Raw genomic sequence first — 25,054 nt, 5'->3', positions numbered from 1 at the left:
CATCGCCGCTAAAAATGAGAAATAGTGGCGTTTATTGAAGAACCGCCGCAAAAACCCTAAGAACAACGGCGTCATTTTGAGACCTTTAGGGTATTTAGCGGCGCTTCTTTAAAAGCGTCGCTAATGAGTAGACATTTAGCGGCATTTTTCAAGAAGCGCCGCTAATGAGTAGACCTTTAGCGGCGTTTTTCAGGATGCGCTGCTAATGAGCAGACCTTTAGTGGCGTTTTCAGGATGCGTCGCTAATGAGTAGACCTTTAGCGGCATTTTTTAAGAAACGCCGCTAATGAGTAGATCTTTAGCGGCGTTTTTCATTGAGCCCCGCTAATGAGCAGACCTTTAGCGTCTTTTTTCATGAGGCGCCGCTAATGAGCAGACCTTTAGCGGCGTTTTTCAAGAAACGCCGTTAATGAACAGACCTTTAGCGGCGTTTTTAAAGAAGCGCCGCTAGTGCGCAAACCTTTAGCGGTGTTTTTGGCGAAGTGTCGCTAAAACATATTATGTATTTTTTTTACTTTTTAATTTGTTTTTTTATATTAATTAAAATTCAATATATTTTTAATTGAATATTTGTTAAAAATGGATAAATTTGAAATAATGAGACATTTAAATAATTTGAATTAAAAAACATAGCAAAATATTTGTTAAAAATGAAAAAATTAAAATACTATTAATTAAAAATATTTGAAAATTTTTTGGGTACATGACTGATTGCTTTTTAATTTATATATTAAATAATTTCATATATAATTGTAAAGGATATAATAGTAATAATTTTAAAATATTTATTTTGTATAATTATCATTATATATAGTTCAATATATATATGGTTTAGAGTATATGGTTAATTTAGTAGTTAAGGCCGGTTTAAGAGTCACAATTTTAAGGTTTATATATTACGAAATATTTAGGGATTATATATGGATTAGAGATTCTAGTTTAAGGGTTGTGATTTAAGGGTAATGAGGTATAGGGGTTATGGGTTAGAGGTTAAGAGCTAGTTAGGGATTTATACGGTTTATGGTTTGGTGTTAGGTTAGGGTTTAGGGTCTAGATTAATTAGTGTGTTTTAATTTATATATTAAATAAGGTTTAGGGGTTAAGGGTTAGAGGTTAGGAGCTACGGGTTAGGGATTTAGGGTTTTAATTAAGGTTTAGGGTTAAGGGTTAAGGGTTTATGGTTTAGGATTTAGGGGTTAAGGGTCGGGTTAGAGTATAGTATTTGATTTAATTACTGTTTTTAAATTATATATATTAAATAAGGATTAGTAGTTAGTGGTTAGTGGTTAATTGGGGTAATTAGGGTTATGGGTTTGGGATTAGAGGTTTAGAGTTAAAGATTTAGGGTTTAAAGATTTGGGATCAAGTTAGGGTTTAAGGTTTAGGGTAATTAGTATTTTTTAATTTATATATTAAATAAGTTTTTATATAAGTGTAAAAGAGATAAAAAAAATTGTAAACATTATTGATTTTTATATAAGTTTTTATACTAATTGAATATAAAAAATAGAGATTTGGCGGCGTTTATAGCAAAAATGCTGCTAATATACATTCCAATTTTTGTAAACGGTGCCGTTTCGTTAGAATAATTGAATTTTATAGTGGCGTTTCTTTCGTAAACGCCGGAAAAGGTCACATTAGCGGCGTTTAAGCCAAAAAACATCGCAAATTTATATTCTATATTTTCTATACGGCGTCGTTTAATTTGAGGAATAAAATTTTTATACCGGCGTTTTTCGAAAAAACGCCGTAAATATGATTTTAAATATGTCAAAACGGGGTCGTTTTCGTAAAGAATGAAATAATTTTGTGGCGTTTTACTGAAAGCACCGCAAGTATTTAAAGAAATATTGGCAATGCGGCGCCGTTTATGTACTGGATTGAAATATTTTAGTGGCGTTTTGAAAGAAAACGCCGCAAATACTTACTAAATTTTGCCAATGCGTCGCCGTTTCCGTATTTGAAAAAAATTGATAGTGGCGTTTTTTACGGAAACGCCGCAAATGATTTATTAAATTTCCTGATTGGCGTCGTTTATGTACTGGAAATAAAATTGGATAGTGGCGTTTTTTAGGAAAACACCACAAATGATTTATTAAGTCTCTCAATGCGACGCCGTTTCTTTAGTGAAAAAATTTGGATACTAGCGTTTTTTGAGAAAACGCCGGAAATATTTAATACATTTTCACAATGCGGCGCCATTTCGGAGTTGGAAATATTTTATAGTGGCATTTTTTACTAAAACGCCGCAATGTTTTTATAAAACTGAACATATACGGCTCCGTTTCTGTACTGGAAAAAAATGAATGGTGGCATTTTTAAAAAACGCCGCAAAGGATTTATAAATTCACCGATGTGTCGCCGTTTTTGTACTGCAAAGAAATTAAATACTGGCGTTTTGTAAAAAAACGCCTTGACCATTTCTTAGATTTTCCCAATGCGGCACCGTTTCGCTTAATGAAAACAATTTTGGGGTATACCCCCGAAGCAATCTTCCCCCAGCCCCAAATTCATCAGCCCCAAATCTCTAATTTGCCTCCTTTCTGCGATTTCTTGCCTCCGATTTTCAAATTGTGTATTGCTTAGTGTTTGGAAATCTTCTTGCGTCCGATTTCTTGCAGAATTACCATAGGAAATCTTCATATTATATATATTTTTAAAAACCTCCTTACAGAGAAGACGAACGTCGCAAAATAGCCCTCAAAAGTGAACATTTTCCAAAGTTCTAAAGGTTCGATTTTGTTTTGATTCTGCATATGTAATCATTTGGGTTTTCTTGTATTTCTTAATATTTTTTTGTTTCTTATTCGTTGATGTTCCTTAATTTAAAAAAAAATCTCTTCTCTTTGTTTAGGGTTTTCGTTTGTTTCAGTTCATTGTCCTACAGGTGCTCTAATTGTTTGTTTTTACTTCTATTTGGGAATGGTTTCATTATAGGGTTAGGAACTGATGTTATGTTTTTCAATGTAGGGTTTACGATTTATTTCATTTCACTGCTGAAAGTAGTTTTCTTCATCGTCTTGCAGGTACAGTGGTTTTCGTCACTGTTGAAATTGTTTTTCTGGAAATGTTTTTAGTGGATGTCTTAATTTCATATCATTTAATTGATTTTAGGCAACGTAAATTACCTTCTGCATATGAACGTATCACAGACAATTGTTTAATTATATGTTTGGGCATTTTATATGTATGTTGCGTGAATTCTTAGTTTTCTGGGTTATAGAAACGCTACACCAACATTGAATTTAGGATGATGATTCAGTTACTGCGAAGTTGTAAGATTTAGTAATTGGATCAAAATAACTTGGCCGTTCATCATGTATGGTTTTGAAATGTATGTATGAAAACAACAAATGTATGTATGGTTTTGAAAAGAACATGTAAGAAAAGAACAGCAAATGACAGATCCACTGCCAAGCAGTAATTCTGATCAGACCTCATAAATAATAATCCAATCCATTCGAATATGTATGGTTTTGAAATTATTTTTATTTTTCTATGGTTTTATATAAAATATAAAACCCTGATTTGGTGTAGTGATAGGTGCCTAACATCATGTTTTCTGGTCGGCATGTCTGTTGCAAAAACAAAAATCATAATTATCACAAATAAGGAGTCATAGCCTTACTGTTATTTTGCATTTAAAAATAAGGAGTCAAAAATAAGGGTTAGATTTTGATATCCATAGGTAAAAGACAAGAAAGACTAGCAGTAATGGAGAAGCAATTATCACAAGGGTTGAAGGTGTTGGGGTTGAATGAAATGAATCCATAACGAATAATTAAGTTGAGGGAGATGGATTTAGAGTTGTTTTAAGAAATTGTAATTTAGTTAAATACTTTTCTTTTTCCTTGTTTTAATTTTTTCCTGTTTATTTGGTACTAGTTTACTTATGTTTTCCTTTTTATTTTTATTTTTTGCAGTAGTTTGCTTCGAAGTCGAGGAAATTGAGGTATTTATTCCTATGTTTCCCACCTTAGTTTTCTTAAAAAAACACCTCCAAATCTTTAAATTTTGGATTTTGTTATATTTTAGCTTTATACTTTAATTATTATTTTTGAGTTTTAAAAGGGAGTTTTAATTAAGATTTTTTTAAGCTGTGGGTATCGGTTTTAATTATCATTTTTTATTTATATGTTGGTAGCTCAATTTGCATGTTACTTTGCAAAATTTTTCCATAACTACAAGGTATAAATTATGATTGTAATTCTTGTACATATTTTTTACCCTAGCAAAAACAGTGACGCAAATGATTAAAATTCTTAAATCACTTTATATATTTGAGTAATTGAATAAATTATGGGCGAATAGTGGATTCGGTTTAAAGCGAACAAATGATCGATTTTCAATTTTATGTCAATTAATAAATTATCGACGTTAGATCTCATTTATGCGATTGAATGTTAATGTTTAATAATCTATGATTATTCAATTAATTGATCGATTAATTGATTGAATGTCAATGAATTATCAAATTTTGTAAGTTAATTGATTGAATGTTTAATAAATTGATTATATAATGAATTGTCAATGAATTATTACTTGATTGCATGTTTAATATAAACAACTTATTAATATATATATTTTAAAGTTAATATATATTTTCAATATTTATTATATTTTCAATATATTTTTACAATTTTCTTTATACTTATTACTAATATATATATAATTTTAATATATAATTTTTTAAAATTTATATCTTACATGACTTAAATATATATTTTTAAGTATATTTTACATGACTTACATTACTTACTAAAACATATTTTTTACTAAAATTTACTTTAATATATTACTTGAATATATTACTTAAATAAATTACTTAAATACACTACTTACTAAAATTTGGTTAAATTTATTACTTAAATATGCTACTCAAATACATTACTTACTAAAATTTGTTTAAATTTATTACTTAAATATGTTACTTAAATACATTACTTACTAAAATTTAAGTATATATTACATTACTTACATAACTTGTTAAAATATATTATAATTTTAAAAATAATTATAAATAAGATACATAAAAGTGCTATACTTACATCATACATATCTTACATAACCAAAATTTTTATGTACAAGAACTTACATAACTTGTTAATATTTATATAAACTTACATAACTATCACATAAAATTATATGTAAACTTACATAATACATAACTTACATGTTACCTTACATAATACATAACTTATATAAATTTTTTATATAAACTTACATAATACATTACTTACATATTAACTTACATAAGTTATCTACAAGCTTATATATAAACTTGTATAACTTACATAATAACATAACAACTTACATAATACATAGCATACATAACTTACATAACTTACATAATACAAAACTTACATAACTTAAATATCTTACATAACCTACATAATACATAACTTACATAACTTACATAATACATAATAACTTACAACTTACATAAGATACATTACTTTGATAACTTACATAACTTACATAATACACAAGTTACATAGCTTACTTAATACATAACTTACATAACTTATACATGTACATAACTTACATAATTTACTTAATACATAAATATATATCATATTGTATACTTACATAACTCATTTATACTTACCACTGAACAACTTACCCTTGTAATTTTTGGTGAAAATCAGACTTCAAGAAATAAGAAATGGACCGGTCTTGGATGAATTTGTCAACGGTAAGCGACGGTTATCGAAATGGAGTACAGACTTTTCTAAATTTTGCATTTCAATATGTAAGCCAAGAGAACATGATTCTTTGCCCGTGTAAGAAGTGTGTCAACATAAACTGGCATTATCGTGAAGTTGTATACGAGCATCTAATTGTTGATGGGTTTGTTCGGGGTTATAAACAATGGCTTTTTCATGGAGAATGCCCGCCTAGTACTTCCTCTTCAAGGATGGATGTATCTTATGATAGTATTGCTTACCATTAGTCTGTTAGAGGGGATGACATGGAAGGGATGTTGCGGGATGCATTTAATATTCATAATCATGGTTTACAGTCATTCCCAGCCGACTTTGTGGCATCTGATGATTGTAATCTCGGTGGAAATGCTTTTACTGAACCCAAAAGAAGTGTACATCATGAAGAGCCGGATGGAGAAGCGGCGAAGTTCTACGCGCTACTTAATGACATGAACGAAGAACTGTATGAGGAATCAAAATTCTCAAAATTGTCTTTCTGTATTCGTCTTTTTCAGTTAAAATGTTTGGGATGGTGGACCGGAAACTCTTTGACAATGCTGTTAGAGTTTTTGAGAGAGATGTTTCTGTTTGCAAAAATCCCTCAATCATGCAAAGATATGAAGAAAATGATAAAATATTTAGGTCTTGGGTACACCAAAATCCATACTTGCCCGAATGACTGCATGTTGTGTTAGGGCGATCGGAGAAACCAACAGTGCTGTCATGTATGCGGCCAATCATGTTGGATAAATAGAAACATAGAAGATGGGAACGACGATGAAAATGATGCACAACCAAGAAAAAAGTCGGTCAAGATTTTGCGGTATTTTTCGCTGATACCAAGGCTTCAAAGGCTCTTCATGTCGTCAAAGGCAGCGGAGTCAATGACGTGGCACCATGATGGACAAACCGATGATGGATTATTAAGGCATCCGACAGATTCTTTAGCTTGGAAATCATTTGACAATAAATTTCCAAGCTTTGCAAGCGATCCTAGGAGTGTGAGGCTTGGCCTAGCATTTGATGGATTTAATTCTTACAAGATCATGAGTACTGCGTATAGTACTTGGCCAATAGTGCTTGTTCCTTACAATCTGCCTCCGTGGATTTGCATGAAGCAATCTTCCCTTATCTTATCTATGATTATCCATGGAGAGAAAGGGCCTAGGAATGATATCGACATTTATTTACAGCCACTTTTTGAAGAGTTAAAACAATTATGGGCTGGTGTTGAGACATAGATGTGCTGAGAAAGAAGAATTTTAATTTACGTGTAGCATTGATGTGGACCATTAATGACTTCCCCGCTTATGCTAATTTATCCGGTTGGAGTACCAATGGTCGTTATGCGTGTCCTTGTTGTGCTGCACAAACATGTTCGCGATGGTTATACAATGGGAAGAAGTTCTCTTACATGGGGCACCGTCGGTGGTTACCAGAAAATCATAGATTTAGATTTCAGAGTTCAGCATTTGACGGTACTGAAGAGTTCAGAGAAGCTCCTTCACAGATAAGTGGATCTGAAATCTTGTTAACGTTGGAAGATATGAATTTCAGTTATGGAAATATGAACCAACCAGCAAACACGCAAAGAAATAGAAGATCAAATGATAAAGCTGATGATGACTCCGATGAAGAGGATGATCCTAATGAGGCAGACTTGTGGAAAAAAAGAAGTATTTTTTTTGAGTTGCCTTATTGAGAGCACCACCTTTTACGACACAATCTTGATGTTATGCATATTGAGAAAAATGTCTGCAAGAACATTGTCGGTACAATTTTGAATGTAGACGGAAATCAAAAGACAATCTTCAGAGTCGACTTGATTTAGTTTAGATGGGAATTTGAATTGATCTTCATCCGAATCCACTTTCGAATGGGAAATATCAGTTGTCGCCTTTTATTTTCTCGATGTCCAAGGCGGAGAAAGAACTGTTTTACATGGTGTTGAATGATATAAAGGTTCCAGATGCATATGCATCAAATATATCTCAATATGTTAGTGTTAAAGATCGAAGACTATATTCGCTAAAATCACATGACTATCACATCTTAATGCAATATTTACTGCCAGTTACTCTACGATGTTGTATTTCGAAGAAGGTGACATCTTGTATAATTGAACTATCCAATATAATGAAAGCCATTTATGGCAAAGTTTTGGATGTTCAAGAACTTCAGAAGGTACAGGATCGAGCCGATTTGACTTTATGCAACATGGAGAAAATTTTCCCACCTTCCTTCTTCACAATTATGGTTCACTTGATAATCCATCTCCCGAATGAAGCAATTCTTGGCAGACCTGTTTTCTATCGATGGATGTATCCCATAGAAATGTGTTAATTAAAATTTTTAAAATTTTCCTTCATTCACCTATAGTACATAAGTTACAACTTTTCATAATGTTGCATATCATGTTTTAGTTTCCTATCCAAATTAAAGTCTTACTGTCGCAACAAGCGTTATCCAGAAGGATCGATTGCTGAACATATTTTTAACATAGTGAGTACAAACAAATATTGGTCTTATTATATATTTCGACTATTTTATATGTGCTATTATTGTTGTAATTGTATACTAAGTTTTCAACTATTTTATTTGTATTGCAGATAAAATGCGTAGAAGGAAAGTGCGAGAGCTAAGCATTGTTCAAGGTACTCCAAACTCGGCGGAAACAAACATCACTGAACAACAGACTACTGTTGGATCTTCGAATGTCCCGACTACACCTGAAGAACCAATAGAAGTTCAAAGTAAATTAACATTTAATTTACATTCGTGTTGACTTTTTGTTTATTTATTTTTAAAATTCTTATATTACAATATAACATTTTTCAGTTGAAACTGGTCGGACGCGGAGAGTTTGAGGACGTACGCTACTAAGGATTTATACGAGCTAGATCCTGTCGAGCGTGTCCAAGTATGCAGTAATAGCTTTGGTCAGCCTGTTGGATTAGAAGCTCGCCTTCTAGCTGGGTACTTGGGCATTCTAGCACGAAATGCAAATATGTTGCCTATTAACTACGAGTCATGGCATAAAATGCCCGAGGGTAACAAAAACCAAGCTCTCGATCAGATTAAGGTAACAAAACGTTAGTGTCATTTATAGTACTTGGGTTTAAGTTTCATTTATATTTAATTTCTTAACTTGTTTTTTTTGTAGGCGAGATTTGCTCTATAGGTCTCCGATGCTTATGTAAAGAAGGCATTGGGAAAAAGATGGAGAGACCATAAGAGCACTTTAAAGAGAGACTACTTTAAGACCAAAACAACACTCGACGAGAGCTTACAAAATGTCCCATCGGGAATGCTGAGGTACCAGTGGGAAGAGGTCGTTAGATTTTGGACTCCGAAGAAAGGACAGGTATGTGTTACTACAAAAATCTTGTAATTATTTTGGTTTATAGTATTTACTAATTAACGTACTAATAATTTCATAACGTAGGATCGTGAGCAAGTTGGAAAAAGTAGTAGGCAGAAACAAAAATTCACTTACACAGCTGGCTCGAGAAGTTTTGCTTGTGTAGCTCAGGCCGAGGTATTTTGAATTTTTTAATATTGTCAGATATTTATTACTTTCTATCAAATAATATTTTTACTACTGTATTGTAGGAACTGTCTTTCGGTCAAAAAGTTGGACGCCTTCGACTTTTTGACATGACACATAGGAAGAAAGATGGAAACCCTATGACTACTGAAGCTGCAGAAATTATGGTACGTTTGCTTAATACAATTTGACTTGTTTTAATTATTTATAGTGTTTATTTTCTAATGGTTTATTTCATTTATTGTAATGCAAATATTGTAAGTTATGTTGCATTTGTTTTTTTAATATATATTGCGTTCCTAACTATGTGATTTATTTTTTAGGAAAAACTAAAGGATAAAAAGGCGAAGTACGAAGTGATTTCTTCGAGTGATAGTTCTGTTCATATTGACGACATTGATAACCGGATTATCACTGAAGTTTTGGGTCCTGAAAGGTATGGTAGGGTTCGATTTCAAGGATCTTTTGTTAACCCATCCCAATATTTTGGATCCAGCTCGCAACAATACATGCCTTCGGGGAGTCAGGCTCAAGCTGAAGTTTAGAGGTTAAGAGACCAGATGGCTTAGATGCAAGTGACAATAGTTGAGCAAATTACACAACTTAAAGCAGATGCAGCAACGAGAGAAGCTGAGGTTCAACGAAAGTATGAAGAACCCAAGCAGCTGCTTAAAGCAGATGCGGCAACGAGAGAAGCAGAGGCTGCAACGAGGGAAGTAGAGGCTACAGCGAGGGAAACAGAGCAGCATAAAAAGTTCAATGAACTCCAGTAGCAGCTTCAGAGTATGATGAAGATATTTCAGCAGTCGCAACAACCGCCGTCTTAGACTATCGTGTAAATATACTTCAATTTTGACTTTTAATTATCAGTTTAGCTTTTAATTTTTTTGTAAGAATAATACGAATTTTATTTTATTTATTGATATTTATTATATATTATTCGTTTAATTTTAAATATTATATAGATTTATTGCTTTCGGTTGGTTTAGATTTGGTTTCTTCTAATTTGTTTTTACAGTAGGGCTGAAAATATAAAAAAATTTCTTTTACAAATCTGTCAAAATTAGTGGCGTTTTAAAAAAAAGCTCCGCTAAAGATAATGGTCTTTAGCGGCGTTTGTGGTAAAAGCGTCGCTAAAGATAATGATCTTTAGCGGCATTTGTGGTAAAAGCGTCGCTAAAGATAATGGTCTTTAGCGGCGTTTGCGAGAAAAGCGCCGCTAAAGATCAGGGTATTTAGCTGCGTTTTCTGTAAAAGCGTCGTTAAAGATTAGGGTCTTTAGCGACGTTTGCAGGAAATGCGCCGCTAAAAGGTCATGGTCTTTAGTGGCGTTTTCCGAATAAGCGCCGCTAAAGGTCATGGTCTTTAGCGGCGTTTGTCTGAAAAGCGCCACTAAAGACCATGGCCTTTAGAGGCATTTGTGGCGAAAGCGCCGCTAAAGGTCTTGGTCTTTAGCAGCGTTTATTTCTAAAAACGCCACTAAAGTTAGTGACGCAGTTGTAATACCCAATTTTAGCCCGGGCTCACATATGGAAACATAATTTTCGAGGATATACAATCTTAGATATGATATGCAATCTTAGATATGATATATGCAATCTTAGATATGATATATACAATCTTAGAAGATATGATTTTATAATCTTAGAGATTTAATTTGTAGATACCCTTTAATCTTAGTCGTTGATGTAATTGATCTGTACCGTTGGATTTGGGGAGGCTCAGCTATAAATAGAGGCCTCTTCTTTCATTGAGAAAGAAAAAGGAGAATCAATAAAAAAAAAGGAGAACGATTGGCAGTTTTTTAAAGGTGGCTTACTATTTTCTTTTTTTTCTTTTTCGATTATTTTTTACTTTTTTACGATTTTAAAAAAGGGAGAAGGTGATACCACTGTGAATTTTATTTATTTATTTTATTTAGCCCTAATAAAATGACACGTTTCAAAGGATGGAGATATTTTCCCATTCGAGCCCTATGAGTTATTCACGCCTTTTAATTGGGCCCTTCATTTTTTTGAAATTATGTTGATTTTCAATTTAATCCTTAATCTTTCATTTTAGGTTTTTAGTCTATTTTATTAATTTTGTTATTATTATTATATTATATAATATTATTATTATACCTACATATATGTGCGCATATGCATGTTAATATATATACATATATATTTTAAACGTTTTAAAATATATACATATTATATACCTACTTTATTATTATTTTATTTTCATAGTTTTTTATACATATATATATATATACACATTTATATTTCATAATATTTATACGTATGCCCATATTCTATGATTTTTATATGTTTATACATTTTTGTAATATATACATATATATTTATACTCCATTCAAAGCTTATTATAAATATTTTCCACGTTTTATATTATACTTATATATTTCATTTTTTTGTAAATGCATGAATATATTTTATATGTATATATTTATATTTTCCTTGTTTTCATAAATGCATTATGTATTTTATATATATATATAAGTTTTATAACCCAAAATTTTATGAGTAAATTATCTTTAAGTCTTTTATTCTTCATAATTTCAAATGTATATGTATTTTGTACCTTTTTCTCTTTATATATATTTTTGTTTATTTCCTTAATTTGCTTATTGATTTATGTTTTCATTTATATTCATTTGATATTTTATATGTCGTTGTTTATGTACATTAATTTCATTTATTTCTATGCCATTGTTGTATTTATTATTACATTTTATATTTAATGTAGCATCACATCATTTTTTTTCGATTTTAAAATTTTCAAAATTGAGATAACACTCGTATTTAGGATTTTGAAGGAAATTGGGCCCTAACATATTAGGTTCCGATTTTCTTCGTTAAATCCAACGATCGAGAGTTGCTCATTAATAAAAAATATATAAAATAAAAAGCCTGTTGTTGGGGAGTTAAATATGTTGTATCCTAACGTATTGGATGTGACGTATTGATTTCTCGAGACAAAGATTTTTTGAAAAAATAATAATAAAGGAAATATTTCAAGTTTGGGATTTTGAGGAATTGTTCCCTAACGTATTGGGCCACGATTTCTTAAATCTTAAACAAATGAATATTCTTTTAAATTTTTATTACACGAGTTTTAGACTAATTCATGTTTGAGGAAATTAGAATGTTGTGCCCTAACACATTGGGTGTGACATTTTCTTTCTTCGAAATGATAAGGGTCTTAATAAGTAACGTTTTAAGTTTTTGCTAAGGATTATATTTTTCAAAATTTTGACATTAAGACATTAATTAATTAACTAGGTACCAATTTTGGGCGTTACGAGGGTGCTAATCCTTCCTCGTACGTAACTGACTCCCGAATCCGTTTTTCTAAAACTCGTAGACCAAAGCCGTTTTTTTAGGTGATCCAATCACATCGTAATAAAAGATTGGTGGCGACTCCCAATTTTCATTTTTTAAAGTCGACAACCTAAAACTTTTATTTTTCAAAAAATGGTTTCGACAGCTAGGCGACTCCACTAGGGACACATATGAGAGTCGAGCCAAAAAGTTGATTAATTTTTGTCTTATTGTCGAGAAAATAAATTTTTAAAAAAAATCATGAGATCATTGTGCATTCATTCATTTTCTTGCTTAATTGATCTTTGCATTATTCATTACATTAGTTGAATGATTTTACCCTTCTAAGTGGGAGTGAGAAACTATTCCTTCGTGAGGTTTTCACCTCCGTATAGGATAGTGGATCGCTTTCGGAATACATCGGTACCTATGCCTTCATGAGATTATCATCTCCGTATAGTCATAGGGAAAATGTGTTCCCCTGAACCGGACTTGATCTATATGAGCCTATAATGGGTGAAGATAGAGGAATCTGCTGGTTCGGGTACCCTTACTTTAGAACCGAACAGCATATAGTGAGCCTTAAGAGCCTACCCTAGGTAGAATCACACCGAATGCCTAGAGGTCACCCGAAAGCTTGGTTTAAATTTACGATCATTTTGTTGTATTTTGTCCATTTTTGTTATGATTATAATTGCTTCGGTTTGTAATTACTTTATTGGTTTGAATTTTGATGTTTCTGCATATTGCATTACATGACCACTCGATTATATCCTTTTAAGTGGGAGTGAGAAGCCATTTCCTTCGTGAGGTCTTCACCTCCGTGCAGGATAACAGATTACTTTCGGGATATATCCGTACCTATGTCTTCGTGAGATTTTCATCTCCGTGCAGCCATAGGGAAATGTATTCCCCTGAACTGAACTTGGTCTGTATGAGCCTAAATGGGTGAGGATCGAGGAATCTGCTAGTTCAAGTACCTTTACCTTAGAGCCAAACTACATATAGTGAACCCTAGTTGCCCACCTTAGGAATAATTACACCAAACCCTAGTGGTGTCTCGAGTAGGTATTTTATTCATTTGCTTTTACTTTGTACTAACTTTTTTTTATTATGATTGCATTGCATTTTCATCTTAAAAAAGAGGTGTTGATTCACGTTCAATTGCTAAATAGAGAGCTTGTCATAAGGAAATAGGTTTCTTGATAAAGGGGATGACAATATGGTTGTCCGAATATGGTCCAAGAACCTGTGATAAGAGAAAGATGATAATTTAATGGAGGACTACACGACTATGGCTCCGTTGCCCAAGGATTCAAGATGACAAAGATTATTCGAGAGCTGCTAAACCTTTTTACAGAGAAGCCAACGAGCATCACGAGGATGAGTGAGCAACAAGTTACGGCCCGGATCGAGCAAAAAGGAGATAGAAGAGACATTTTTTTAAGAGTTCGTGAGATTTATCTTAACGCTCGAATGAAGAAGAGGATCGAATATCTTCGCCTATGAGGGGCACCCCTTACTATCAAATCCCAGCAATATCAGACCAATACCTTAACACCAATGAATTGCCCAATAGGCTTAAGATCCAATCTGAGGAACAATTTAGTCAATCCTATTGCTCTTGATAATCCAGTAGAAATAAAACAGGCGAGGGTAGAATGCTCAGATACTATAAAATCTCCAAAGAGAAAGGGGAATAAGGGGGATAATGTAGGCCGATATAACAAGGGCCACTCAAAACCAATCGCTATGGGCCGGCCAAAGACAGAAACCACCAACCATCAGAGTCATTTAAAGTGAGAATTTTACACGAAGGCAAATACAGAAAAGCCTTAGTTCACGTCTATACCGATGTCATATAGCGAGCTATATTAAAGCCTATTTAATGCGCATGTCGTGTCCCTTTTCTACCAGAAACCAATGTTGCCTCCATTTCCTAAATGGTATAACACAAATGCTCAGTGTGAATACCACGCAAGAATTACGGGGCACTCAATAGAGAATTGCACCGCCTTCAAGAAACTGGTTGAAAGACTCATTAACATGGGTGTTGTCAGATTTGATGACTCATTTAGCGCAGAAAATCCACTACCCAATCATATTGATAACGGGGTAGACGTGAGGGCAGGAATGGGATTAGTTATTCAGGAGGAAACCATGGAAAGACAAGGAACCATTGTGAATTCCATCACGAGAAGGGGCATGAGACCCAAGAGAGTGTGAAATTCAAGGCATTGATTCAGGGCATGATGGACGACAAGGAGATGAAGCTTTGTGAGGAAATTAAAGAGGAAAAAAATATACACATAATGATGGGAAGTGTTCAAATCAATAACATATATGAGGACACAAATGAAAAGGGACCTTGTTAGATATCCGCCCTTATAAATCTGGAGTGTTCTAAGCAATTGGACTGTGAAAGAAATTCTTGTAGTTTTTAGAGCTTATTTAGAGTAATGTTCAGAACATTTTTGTTGTTTTTAGCCTAAAAATGATAGAAATTCCTTTGTGAAATAGGCTCATGTCTGAACGTCATTATTCTAATAAAATACATCTTTTTATTCATTTTTGAGCCAATATTTTTTCATTCTTTTTGAAATAATTGTCCTTCCATTCTTTTGGATTTTCTTCCATATCATTCTTTCATTCATAATTATATTGTACAAATAGTTATTCATAAATACATTCTTTTGTATATTCTTTTATATTTATTATGGGTCCCTAGATATCAATAACATAAGTGACGCTGCTACAGGCTCAGAATTTCCTTTTGAGAGAGGCATGTGTTTAGAGGGATTTCATGACTTTGAAGACGACATAGATTGTAGCCTATTTCCGGACTTGTTAAGGATGGTAGAACAAGTCGAGAAACAGATCTTACCCTACAAAGAATCATTGGGATACATGACTTCTCCTTATATGGGGCATGAAGGTCATTTGGTCAATCTCGCCGAAAGAGTCTGACGGTATTTGATTCATCTTTGTGGTCGTCAGTTATTTTATGAATGGAAGCTGCTTCATATGCCAATGTCACAAAGTCAACAGTTAGCAAATTTGTGAAGAATCCTATGTCAGTATGGAACCCCAAAAAGATCATATCTGACAATGTACTAAATTTGAACAATAGCACAATATCAAAGGTTTGCAGTCTATTCGTGATTAATGCCATATCGCAAAAAAAAAAAACTCCGCCGGGGCAATGCCTTTCTCCTAGGTCCATTGCAGTATTGCCTATTAAAGACATGATTATTTCTCTATGAGTTTTTGGATTAATTCCGATTGAAGAGGAATGTTTAAAGTTATTCATCATGGTCATATGTGCCAAAAGCAAATGATACGAGCTCACAAAAATGGTCTGCCCTATAGAATTCTTTGAGAGGGACCTGGTATTGAAGAAGATCCTTTCCACACAAAAAAGAACTTCATCCCAAGCTGGAAAAGATCTTATGTGGAAGGCCTTATCTAAAAAGTGTCGATTTTGATCAGAAGGGATAACAGGGACATGCCTAATCCTATGAGTTCAGATTCAAATTTTTTTAAAAAAAAAAGAAAAGAAAGAAAGAAAAGAAAAAGAAAGAAAAATGAAAAGAGAAGCAAAAGGAGAGGCCAAGGTGAAAATCCGCAAAGGACGCCTTGAGACCAAAAAGGATTTGAGTTGAAAACCCGAAAAAGGCGGCTCAAATATTTGATCAGAATGGGGCATGAGGTAATCAGAGTAGTTCAAATTTTTATTGGGGCATATGATGATCTTGCTATACCTGAATTAACAGGAAAGGATAGGCGACATATTGGGGCATCGACAAAGCACTGTAGATCTCCTAAACACATGTCAAACTCGGAATGGTCTTTAGAAAGTTTGTATAGAGAAGCTCAAGCTACGATATTTGGGGCACCCAATTTTTATACTATTTGTTGTTCTTGGAATACTTCATTCATTTCCAAAGATACATATTCCCAATCAATTTCTTTGTTTACTATTTTGGATAATCTATTCCTTTCGAGCTATGCTCAAAATTAACTTTTTTCTTATCCATTGTTATGACCTTTTTGGAAGCATGTTGCATTGGAATAATAATTAATGGACTAATAAAACTTTCACAAGGGAAGTTTTGCATATTACTTTAGAAGTTTCTAAATAATACAGGAACCTGAAACAGGACTATTGTTTAGAATGCACCAAGTTTAAAGGTTGGAAATTTGAGAAGGAAGAGTCTAAATAAGGACTTTCTCTTCGAATTTTGTTGTAAAAAAGCATCGATTAAGCAAAATAACGAGATGTCGTGTCGGTGATAAGGCTTAAATAAACAATGATCACCAGGCAATAGGAAGAGGTTCCCTCGGAGAAGAAAGCCTTCATTTGAGCATAAGCCTTTGGTACAACACCATAGGCATAGTGTAAAGGACAAAAGAACTTCACATTTTATAGCCTTGAATTATGATAGGAGTGAATTGAGAAGAAACTGTATATGTCTACCCTTGGGTTGTAGTGGGAGAATAATGGTACAAATTTTGTGTCCTACTGGATTGAACTTTGAAGTTTACAGTAGGGGCAATCTGACTAAATGGAAATGCCAGCTGAGCGAAGGCGTTACGGGGTGTCAGTGATAAAACCTTAATACATGTCGAGCAATGATAAAGAAGGATTGCTGTCAGAAAAAAAAACATTCCGCATTCATGTAAACATTATTCATACATACCTAGTTAGGAGCATTTGACTCATCTGATCATGACATCCTAATCACTGGGCATGATTAGGTTCATAAAATGAATTATACAGGTCATGTTCCCCAGATAACAAACCGGTGAAACACCAAGCCTTGTCTCCCTGAGCAGCAGTGTAGTAGATTAAAGATTGTAGATCTTATCTCCCTAAGAAGTAGTGGAGCAGATCAAAGATGGCAAATCTTATCTTTCCAAGATAGTAGGAAACAGATTTAAGCCATAAAGTCTTGTCTCTCTGAGCAGCAGCGGAGAAGGTTGAAGATTGTAGATCTTATCTCCCTAAGAAGTAGTGGAGCAGATCGAAGACGGCAAATCTTATCTTTCCAAGATAGTGGGAAGTAGATTTAAGCCGCCAAGCCTTGTCTCCCTGAGCAGCAGCGGAGTAGGTTGAAGATTGTAGATCTTATCTCCCTAAGCAGTAGTGAAGCAGATCAAAGACGGCAAATCTTATCTTTCCAAGATAGTGGGAAGCAGATTTAAGCCACCAAGCCATGTCTCCCTGAGCAGCAGCGGAGTAGGTTGAAGATTGTAGATCTTATCTCCCTAAGCAGTAGTGGAGCAGATCAAAGATGGCAAATCTTATCTTTCCAAGATAGTGGGAAGCAGATTTAAGCCACAAAGCCTTGTCTCTCTGAGCAGCAGCGGAGAAGGTTGAAGATTATAGATCTTATCTCCCTAAGAAGTAGTGGAGCAGATCGAAGATGACAAATCTTATCTTTCCAAGATAGTGGAAAGTAGATTTAAGCCACCAAGCCTTGTCTCCCTGAGCAACAGTGGAGTAGGTTGAAGATTGTAGATCTTATCTCCCTAAGCAGTAGTGAAGTAGATCAAAGATGGCAAATCTTATCTTTCCAAGATAGTGGGAAGCAGATTTAAGCCACAAAGCCTTGTCTCTCTGAACAGCAACAGAAAAGGTTAAAGATTGTAGATCTTATCTCCCTAAGTAGTAGTAGAGTAGATCGAAGACGACAAATCTTATCTTTCCAAGATAGTGGGAAGTAGATTTAAGCCACCAAGCCTTGTCTCCCTGAGTAGCAGCGGAGTAGGTTGAAGATTGTAGATCTTATCTCCTTAAGCAGTAGTGGAGTAGATTAAAGATGGCAAATCTTATCTTTCCAAGATAGTAGGAAGCAGATTTAAGCCACAAAGCCTTGTCTCTCTGAGCAGCAGCGGAGAAGGTTAAAGATTGTAGATCTTATCTCCTTAAGTAGTAGTGGAGCAGATCAAAGATGACAAATCTTATCTTTCCAAGATAGTGGGAAGCAGATTTAAGCCACAAAGTCTTGTCTCTCTGAGCAGCAGCGGAGAAGGTTGAAGATTGTAGATCTTATCTCCCTAAGCAGTAGTGGAGCAGATCAAATACGTAAAATCTTATCTTTCCAAGATAGTGGGAAGCATATTTAAGCCACCAAGCTTTGTCTCTCTGAGCAGCAGCGGAGTAGATTGAAGATTGTAGATCTTATCTCCCTAAGCAGTAGTGGAGCAGATCAAAGATGGCAAATCTAATCTTTCCAAGATAGTGGGAAGCAGATTTAAGCCACAAAGTCTTGTCTCTCTGAGCAGCAGCGGAGAAGGTTGAAGATTGTAGATCTTATTTCCCTAAGCAGTAGTGGAGCAGATCAAAGTCGGCAAATCTTATCTTTCCAAGATAGTGGGAAGCAGATTTAAGCCACCAAGCCTTATCTCCCTGAGCAGTAGCGGAGTAGGTTGAAGTTGCAGTGAAGCAAACTCAGCAACCAAGTCTTATCTTCCTGAAGTTGCAGTAAGGTATACTGAAGATGGCAAATCTTATCTCCTCGAAGTTGCAGTGGAGCAGATTAGAGCTAATACTCCTATCTCCCTAAAGTTGTAGTGGAGCGGATCAAAATCTTGGATCTTATCTCTCTGAAGTTGCAGAGAGCAGATCGCGTCTAGTCTTATTTCCCTGAAGTTGCAGTGAAGCAGACTAAGTAAACAAGTCTTATCCTCCTGAAGTTGTAGTGAGGCAGACTGAATGAACAAATCCTATCTCTCCGATGTTGCGGTGGAGTGGATCGAGACACCAATTCCTATACCTCTGAAGATGCAGTAGGATGAATGTGGCTGCTTGAAGAAGAAGAGCACCAAGATCCAGCGTGACCGGGCAAAAATTGGCTATTTCTAAGGTTTTTGCTCTGTTCCTGTTACACGACAACGAGCAAAGAGGGGCAGCTGTAATACCCAATTTTAGCCCGGGCTCACATATGGAAACATAATTTTCGAGGATATACAATCTTAGATATGATATGCAATCTTAGATATGATATATGCAATCTTAGATATGATATATACAATCTTACAAGATATGATTTTGTAATCTTAGAGATTTAATTTGTAGATACCCTTTAATCTTAGCCGTTGATGTAATTGATCTGTACTATTGGATTTGGGGAGGCTCAGCTATAAATAGAGGCCTCTCCCTTCATTGAGAAAAAAAAAGGAGAATTAATAAAAAAAAAAAGGGAGAACGATTGGCAGTTTTTTAAAGGTGGCTTACTGTTTTCTTTTTTTTCTTTTTCGATTATTTTTTACTTATTTACGATTTTAAAAAAGGGAGAAGGTGATACCACTGTGAATTTTATTTATTTATTTTATTTAGCCATAATAAAGTGACGCGTTTCAAAGGATGGAGATATTTTCCCATTCGAGCCCTATGAGTTATTCACGCCTTTTAATTGGGCCCTTCATTTTTTTGAAATTATGTTGATTTTCAATTTAATCCTTAATCTTTCATTTTAGGTTTTTAGTCTATTTTATTAATTTTGTTATTATTATTATATAATATAATATTATTATTATTATACCTACATATATGTGCGCATATGCATGTTAATATATATACATATATATTTTAAACGTTTTAATATATATACATATTATATACCTACTTTATTATTATTTTATTTTCATAGTTTTTTATACATATATATATACACATTTATATTTCATAATATTTATACGTCTGCCCATATTCTATGATTTTTATATGTTTATACATTTTTGTAATATATACACATATATTTATATTCCATTCAAAGCTTATTATAAATATTTTCCACGTTTTATATTATACTTATATATTTCATTTTTTTGTAAATGCATGAATATATTTTATATGTATATATTTATATTTTCCTTGTTTTCATAAATGCATTATGTATTATATATATATAAGTTTTATAACCCAAAATTTTATGAGTAAATTATCTTTATGTCTGTTTTTCTTCATAATTTCAAATGTATATATATTTTGTACCTTTTTCTCTTTATATTTTTTTTGTTTATTTCCTTCATTTGCTTATTGATTTATGTTTTCATTTATATTCATTTGATATTTTACATGTCGTTGTTTATGTACATTAATTTCGTTTATTTCTATGCCATTGTTGTATTTATTATTACATTTTATATTTAATGTAGCATCACATCATTTTTTTTTCGATTTTAAAATTTTCAAAATTGAGATAACACTCGTATTTAGGATTTTCAAGGAAATTGAGTCCTAACGTATTGGGTTCCAATTTTCTTCGTTAAATCCAACGATCGAGGGTTGCTTATTAATAAAAAATATATAAAATAAAAAGCTTGTTGTTGGGGAGTTCAATATGTTGTATCCTAACGTATTGGATGTGATGTATTGATTTCTCGAGACAAAGATTTTTTGAAAAAATAATAATAAAGGAAATATTTCAAGTTTGGGATTTTGAGGAATTGTGCCCTAACGTATTGGGCCGCGGTTTCTTAAATCTTAAACAAATGAATATTCTTTTAAATTTTTATTACACGAGTTTTAGACTAATTCATGTTTGAGGAAATTAGAATGTTGTGCCCTAACACATTGGGTGTGACATTTTCTTTCTTCGAAATGATAAGGGTCTTAATAAGTAACGTTTTAAGTTTTTGCTAAGGATTATATTTTTCAAATTTTTGACATTAAGACACTAATTAATTAACTAGGTACCAATTTTGGGCGTTACAAGGGTGATAATCCTTCCTCGTACGTAACTGACTCCCGAATCCGTTTTTCTAAAACTCGTAGACCGAAGCCCTTTTTTTAGGTGATCCAATCACATCTTAATAAAATATTGGTAGCGACTCCAAATTTTCATTTTTTAAAGGCGACAACCTAAAACTTTTATTTTTCAAAAAATGGTTTCGACAGCAATCATTAGCGACTTTTTTGCGACGCTTAGCGGCGTTAAAAAGCGCCGCTAAAGGCCTAAAAAAGCGCCGCTAAAAGCCTGTTTTGGTGTAGTGAATCCTCCGTTTTATAAAGACAACAACAATTTGGTACCTTTAGATTTAACCCCTAAATTTTCATTTTAAGCGATTAAGCCATTTTCTTTAACCGGTCACTCAAACGACAAAATTAAAACATGAAAATTTCACACAATTAAATTCACACATTATATACACACAAAATAATATTAAAATATTTTTCAGACTTAGATTTGTGGTCCCAAAACCACTATTCTGATTAGGGTTAAAATCGGGTTGTTACACCGATGTGCCGAAAACTGCTTTCCGAACGAGGTACACTATGAGTTTCTGGTTATGCCTTTCGGACTTACTAATGCACTTGTTGGTTTTATGGATTTAATGAATAGGATCTTTAGACAGTATTTAGATCGATTTGTGGTAGTGTTCATTGATGATATCTTGATTTATTCTTGTGATGAATCCGAGCATGTCGAACATCTGAGAATAGTACTACAGACTTTGCGTGATAAAAAGTTGTATGCGAAGTTCAGTAAATGTGAGTTTTGGTTGCAAGAAGTCAGTTTTCTAGGACATGTTGTATCAACATCGGGTATTTGGGTTGATCCGAGCAAGATTTCGGTAATATTAGATTGGAAGCCTCCGAGAAGTGTTTCAGAAGTTCGAAGCTTTCTAGGACTCTTGTAGATGGATGGACTCTTGTAATCCTATATGGTGTGATTGGTGTGATTAGATGGATAGACTCTTGTAGTCCTATATGATGTGATTGGCTAGTTAGAGATGGTGTGTAGCGGATGGGGGTAAGACATGATGTGATTATGATTCGATGTGATATGATTCATAAAAAAATATGCACTGTAGTAAAATTTGATATGATAAGAAATAATATGATATCTGCTATGAAACGATCTGAAATATGTGTATGCTTGTATTGAGATTATGGGCCAAATCACACACTAGGTTTAAAGCTCATGGTTTGTATGCTTTGTTTCAAGTAATCCTCCAACTTAGGGATGGATGGCAACTCGGGAGCTTAGGTTTCATTTTTTTTAAGTTTAAGCAATATGGACATTTTATTTGTTTATTATGGACATTTTTGGACTGTTTTAGGTTTTTATTTTATTATGGATATTTTAATTTTTGGATTAATTCATTAAGATTATTTTGATATTACTACGCAAAAGCTTTTATCATATAAGAACATTTTACTCAAGATAATTTAAAGATAAACCACGGTTTTATATACAAAAAGCTATAAGGTTTTTCGCTGCAAGACTAATTGAAATTCTCCCAAAATGTTTTAGCATGCAAATGTTTTCAAGTAAATTGGTTTTCATTTTAGTGTCATAGTTGAGCAATTATTTCAGAAATTTGTTGTGCTTTTCAAAAGAGTTATTCAATTGATTTTTTGTTTGTGGAAGTTGATTTTCATCAAAACTAAATGTGTGTTTTTATCTTGTACGTTGTAATCTCCATAATTCGACTGTAATGTCTAGACCGGGTATGGGGTGTCACATTAGTATTATAAACTTGAATCATTAATTAAATCATTAGTATTATAAATATTTTGATTTTTAAAAATTATTTTGAATTATTTTGTAATTTTTGTTGAAAAAGAGAACAATTTGCTCATTTTCAAAATTAATAAGGGTCAAAAGAGTATTTACACTAATCTATTATTTGAATTGACAACTTGATATGCTGGTTCATAGATCAACTCTTCTTCAACTTGAGCTTTAAATTGAGTCATGTAGATTTCAACAAAGAACACGAACAAGAAGAACAACCCTTAGGTTGACAACTTGTCAAGATAGGAAAGTTGCAAAGAGGAGAAATCATTTGGTTTGCACTACATTGAATTTTTAGTCCCAATTTTCGTATGCTTGTGCCTTTCCTTTCCCTAGCTCTTACAAGTCTAACAAATCATTATGGCTTATAAACAAAAAACAAAAAAGGTTTAGTAATGCATCATAAGTTCTTTTAAAATACCTTTCATTCGAACAATCTCACACATATTTTTATAAAATGGATAAATTGTTAAATATTTTCTTCTTTAATATCATGCATTGATTCTGATTCCATTTAGATTATAAACCAAAACTAGAAAAAAATGAGATATAATTTGTTGAATGATTAGTTAAATTTGAAGCACCTATGAACCAAAAATTCATTATGTGAACTAAAATTCTTATTAATCACAATACACCTGTAATTTTGTTCTTCAACACAGTTGGGAGCTAGTAGGCCATCTGTGCGCTTGGATTTTCATGAGTGATCTAGAGATTTCATCACAAATCTTATAGAAGTATTTTCATTTCACACTCATATAGGTCAATCAATCAATACACAACCTATAAAGGATATGAAATTTGATTAAAAGTTTACCCATTATCACTTTGTTTGTAGTTTTAGCACTATTTACATCACAAGAAGGACATGATTTTATAAATGAAATTATTGAACCATTTCTAGTGATTAAACTAAGTGCTTGAAAGGAGTGATAGGGAAGTGGGCAATTCTCTGGCACCAAATTGGAAAACTGTAAACAATATAAACACATAGGAATTGTTTACGCAGTTCAAATTCCTTATGTCTGTGGGGCCTAGCTTCGTGAAAACTATCCACTCTCTTCAATAGTTACAAAAAGTGAAACTTTCCTCACACACTTGGGACAATTTCCTCACCTTCAAACTTTGAAGATCAATACTCTCACAACTAAGTTCACTTCACTTCTATGAACTTAGCAAGTAAAACCACAATATAAATGATTTTACTAACAATTTGCACTATAAGAAAAGTTCCTTACTTAAACAAGATAAGTGCTAAAAACTCTTTGTCAAATAACTTATACAAGTCTTTCCCTTAAATAGATTATGTTTGAGACTTGCTAACATAGAAGATCTATAACAATCCCATTATAATAATACAATAAACTGCTTACAATATAATAATAAAGAATTAATACTAACGTGGTGATACATGCACAGATGGGGTGAAATTTATTAAATTCCATTCATTGAAACTACCAATTTTCAAGCTTGGGAAATCATTAGAATTGTGATGACTTTTTGGATGTGATCCTGGCATTTCTAGGTTGAGATGTCTCATGGCATTCGGATATCTATCTCTTATCTTCGAAACACACTTTAAATCACTCAATTTTGAGTTTGAGAGCTCAAGTTATGACCATTTTAGTGAAGACTGCGCGAGCAGAAGTTTTGGACAAGAATATTATGACAGGAATTACGAGTTTTGGGTTATTAATTCAAGTTTAAATCATATTGGGTTCGATTTTAGGCTTAATTTTTATTATATATGATCCCAATATTGTATTTATCAGCTTTTATTATTTTATTATTTTATTATTTCGATTTTTTTAATAATTATTAAGTAGTTTAAGTTATTTAGGAGTTTTTTGTCAACAAGAAATTTTAGTTTAAAACTACTTCTTGTTTAGATTAATTAGAATTCTAGTATACTTAAGAGTTTTATTTAGATTTATTTAGTTAGCCTATATA

General features: G+C 33.0%; 1 long non-coding RNA gene across 2 annotated transcripts; it reads left to right on the top strand.

Annotated features, from left to right (window-relative positions):
- Positions 1-2,420: 2,420 nt before the first annotated feature.
- Positions 2,421-9,419, top strand: LOC107899491 (uncharacterized). Of its 2 annotated transcripts, XR_005912010.1 has the most exons (10): positions 2,421-2,731; positions 2,855-2,887; positions 2,971-3,026; positions 3,924-3,952; positions 5,649-8,207; positions 8,315-8,458; positions 8,544-8,787; positions 8,869-9,069; positions 9,151-9,243; positions 9,318-9,419. It is a non-coding gene; the product is annotated as an uncharacterized lncRNA (long non-coding RNA). The 2 variants fall into 2 exon arrangements; XR_001684694.2 differs by lacking the exon at positions 5,649-8,207.
- The last annotated feature ends 15,635 nt before the right edge of the window (positions 9,420-25,054 follow it).

The sequence above is a fragment of the Gossypium hirsutum genome, chromosome D04, assembly GCF_007990345.1.
Source record: "Gossypium hirsutum isolate 1008001.06 chromosome D04, Gossypium_hirsutum_v2.1, whole genome shotgun sequence".
Lineage (NCBI taxonomy): Eukaryota > Viridiplantae > Streptophyta > Magnoliopsida > Malvales > Malvaceae > Gossypium > Gossypium hirsutum.
Note: the sequence above shows the minus strand (reverse complement) of the source record. Positions and strands in the feature narration are given on the sequence as shown.